The sequence below is a fragment of the Lathyrus oleraceus genome, chromosome 7 (assembly GCF_024323335.1).
Source record: "Lathyrus oleraceus cultivar Zhongwan6 chromosome 7, CAAS_Psat_ZW6_1.0, whole genome shotgun sequence".
Taxonomy (NCBI): domain Eukaryota; kingdom Viridiplantae; phylum Streptophyta; class Magnoliopsida; order Fabales; family Fabaceae; genus Lathyrus; species Lathyrus oleraceus.
Genome location: NC_066585.1, coordinates 354210190 through 354214646, shown reverse-complemented (window position 1 = coordinate 354214646; position 4457 = coordinate 354210190).

Below are 4457 nucleotides of genomic sequence, written 5' to 3'. Positions count from 1 at the left end.
TTATATGTGGAATGTTAAGATGGTAGAGATGATCTTAATTGCATATATTGTTGGTATTTGTACATTCATTCATGGCATGGTCGACTTTATGGTGGAAGCGGTGAAACTGTGGGTTCACATGGTAATAGACGTTGATCCTTGAATGGAAATAGGCGTCGCAGACGTTCATCCTTAAATGGAAATAGGCGTAGCAGACGTTGATCCTTAAATGGAAATAGGCGTAGCAGACGTTGATCCTTAATTGGAAATAGACATAGTGGCTTTGATCTTGTCCGGATCGGAAGCGTGGCTTGGATTCTAGATATTGAATCGGAAAGCGGTGAAACGTTGGCTTCACATTACGGTACCACATGCATAGAGTCACATGTCTTGCATTGAGTCACATTAGAGTTATGTGATAATTGAATATATGCATTGATGTGATTGTTATGTGTGTATAAGATATGGTAATTGAATTTGGTGATGTTTGGATACATAACTTGGTAAAATATGTGATTATGTGATAATTATGGTTATGTGTATATTTGGGAATATAGCATTGGATTTTAATATTATACTCCTTGAGTTTTGATGTATGCTTGAAACATGTGAAATAAATATTGGTTAGTATTATTTACATGGCTATACAAGGTGTGATGAATTCCTTTAATTGTTGATTTAATCATTGTGCTTTATTATACTTCTTCATAATGATTCGAATTCTCATCCTTCTGTTTGAATGTTGCCTTTACATGGGCATCGTGCAGATATTCAAGAGTAGTATTGCTGAAGTAAGTGGAAGGTAGTTCACTCGAGATTTAGTCGGAGAGTGTTCGTGTTTTGGTTTAGAGACTAGGTAGTGAGTCAATGCTCTGGTCATGTAACACTGGGTAGATTAGTAGTATTGAACTCATATCTTATTTGGATATGTATTATGTTATTACTTGTGAACATGTTTAATTGCAATTTCTGTTTGTGAGGCCATAGTGCCAAATAGTCAGGATATGGCTTTATTTTATCTTGAGTTATTGAGAGATGATCATGGTATGGGACTTGAATCATTTTATCAAATACACGAGTATTCATTATTTTCCGATGCGAATGCATATTCTTGAATATTCATGATATTTGAAATGTGTTATTTTAAATGACTAGGTGTATTGTATATTGATGATGAATGATATTGGTTTTGAAAGCTTTTAGTTTTTGAAAACGTCGATGTGACGCCCTTTTGTTTATCTGCGTGCTTATTCACTCTGATTATATGTTAAGTATTTTGGGGTATAAAAAGGGGTGTTACATTAGTGGTATCAGAGCATGGTCGACCAGTTGGTCAATAGTCGTTAATGTTTTCCAATCCTGTTGTATTTGATTTCTGCATCAGACACGATCGATACTGTTTGTCTGGTTGTTCGGGCTGTTTAGGACGATGGTAACAGGCAGGAATGATGATGCCATTGCTGAGGCGTTGAGGATGTTGGCTGGCTCCATTGGTCAGATCCCTCAAGCGAATGCTGGTAACCGAAATGGAGATGATGATGAATTCCGTGCTTTGGGGAGGTTCCAGAGGAACAATCCTCCTACCTTTGAGGGTGAGCATGAACCTGATAAAGCTCAAGCTTGGCTGAAGGAAATCGAGAAGATCTTCAGAGTCATGAACTGTGCTGATGCTCAGAAAGTGCAGTTTGGTACTCATATGCTTGAGAGGGAAGCTGAAGATTGGTGGAACAACACTCTTCAGAGGTTCGAAGAAGATAGCATTGAGGTTACTTGAGCTCTTTTCCGTGATATCTTCTTGGAGAACTATTTTCCAGAAGATTGTCGTGGGAAGAAAGAGGTGGAGTTCCTTGAATTGAAGTAAGGAAATGGTACTGTTGCGGAATATGCTGCTAGATTTTAGGAGCTTATCAAGTATTGTCCTCATTACAATACTGCTAATGCTGAGAGATCTAAATGCTTGAAGTTTGTGAATGGCTTGAGACATGATATCAAGAAGGCCATTGGTTACCAACAAATTACTCGTTTTGCGGAGTTGGTTAACAAGAGTCGGATTTATGATGAGCATAATAGGGAGAGTGCTTCTTTCTACAAGAGTTTGAAGGGGAAAAATCAGGATCGTGGGAAACCGTATGATGACAAGAGGAAACAGTCTGGTTTTGGCAAGAAGCCAAGTGGGGGAGGATTTTCTACTCCACTTAAGTGTTTGAAATGTGGTATTGAAGGTCATCGTGCTGTTGATTATGGTAAGGATTCTGTGACATGTTTTAAGTGTGGCAAGAGTGGTCACAAAGCAAACAAGTGTGGAGTTGGTTCGAGTGTGACTTGTTACAATTGTGGTGAGAAAGGTCACATTAGTACCAAATGTGATAAGCCGAAGAAGGAGCAAGCGAAGGCAAAAGTGTTTGCATTGTCTGGTGCGGAGGCCACTACCGATGATAGGCTAATCCAAGGTACGTGCTTTATTAATGGTACACCTTTGACTGCCATTATTGATACCGGTGCAACACATTTTTTCATTTCTTTGGATTGTGCTAAGAGATTGAATCTTATATGAAATTCTAGTTATCAGACTTTGGATGTCACACTGGTTGTTATGACATCCAATTCTACACAGACAGGGATTATGCAGAACTTAACAGTAAGTGCAGTAAATAACACAAGTAATTGTTCACCCAGTTCAGTCCAACATGACCTACGTCTGGGGGCTACCAAGCCAGGGAGGAAATCCACTATTAGTAGTATCAATTCAAAGCTAAACTCACCCGTTTACAACTTATCACTTAATCCCTACCCAATGCAATTTCAATCTTAACCTAAGATCAGAGTTCCTACTCACTCCCCCTTAATCACCTCAGTGATTACTATCTTTAAACAATATTAAAGACAAGTTGAAGTCACACTTCAAACAACTCTTGATTGTGCTTCACAGCTTTAATCAAGATACACAACACTCACGCTTAAAAGCTTTGAGTGACACAACACTTACAACTCAATGAACACCCTATGCCAAAGCTATCATCTACTTGATAATGACTTGGCTTACAAGATACGTCTAATACAAGACTCACAAAAATACAGCAGTGAAGTATGATGGACACAAAATCTTCACGCCTCAAAATCCCTAAAACTGAATGAAGGAACGCCTTCCTTTTATATTGCAGTATCCTGGGCTTTTGCACCTGTATTCTCCTGAATTTAAGGTCACCCAAGTTCCCATAAATTCAACATTTAGGTTACTAACAAATAGGCTATTTGTTAGGTTCATTGAATGTAGATTGGTTGTTGATTTCCTGGTTTTTCTCTAAGCTGTTGACTTCCTGAAGAATAGCCTGAGAAAAAGCTGAAACAGAAAACTGAACAACCTACAATATAGCATATGCTGTCAGGCATGAATGTCACGACATTCAGCTTGACATCAAGGTCCATATGTTGAGTCTGTTTTTCCAGAAAACATACTGTACAATTTTGTTGACCTGTACATGATCAAAATGACCATACTACAGTGAAAGCTTACATTAATAAATGTCAAAGTGTCCAACTTAACATTTACACAATTGGCCTTAAGTTAGTTCTGTTATTCTCTTGAAGAACAAACTTAGTTACATGCTGAAGTATAGTAGAACACCATTCTGTCTAATCTTCAGCAGCTGCTGTCAATGATGAATGTCATAACATCCAGTTTGACATTCAGTCAGTAGGCCTTATGCCAGGTCTGGTCTTTCCTTGATAACCAGACTGGAAATAGATACTAAGTTCTAACAGAACACCTGCTGTTCTATTCCTTAGTATCTGTTGACAGGTATGAATGTCACAGCATCCAGTTTGACATTCAATAAGTCCTGTGTTAGCTAGTCCTGCAGTAACTACACTGTAGTCACACCTACATGTCATGACATCAGTCAAGACATTAGTAACCATCTAGTGTTTTACCATATAATGCAGCCAATTAAACACCTACAAACTCCCCCTTTGGCAAATTTTTGGCTAAAACACTTTGATCCCCATAACAGAGTTCATAGCAGCGGAAAGACACACCTAGCAGGAAATAATACTAGCTAATACACTCAGAGTGGCAGCACACTCACACACATGGAAGTTAAATAAAAACTTCACACAGCAGCACACACATACAGAAGTTAAATCAAAACTTCACACACATAGCAGCATACAAACAGAAGCTAAATACACACTTCATCACACAGCAGCTGTAGGGGAGAGAAGTTAAATAAAAACTTCACACACATAGAAGCTAAATACACACTTCATCACACATAAGCTGCAGTAGAGGAAAACTTCAATCTGTCAGAATGAGAACCTGTTTTAACAAAGTTTAACAAAGTAAACTTCTGTTGTCTTGGGGTATCACTTGCCACTCCCCCTTTTTGTCAAAAATGTTGCCAAAGCAACACTTTAAATTACAGATCCACAATTAGTAATTAGAGTTATACAAATGACAGACAACACAGAAAGACAAGTAT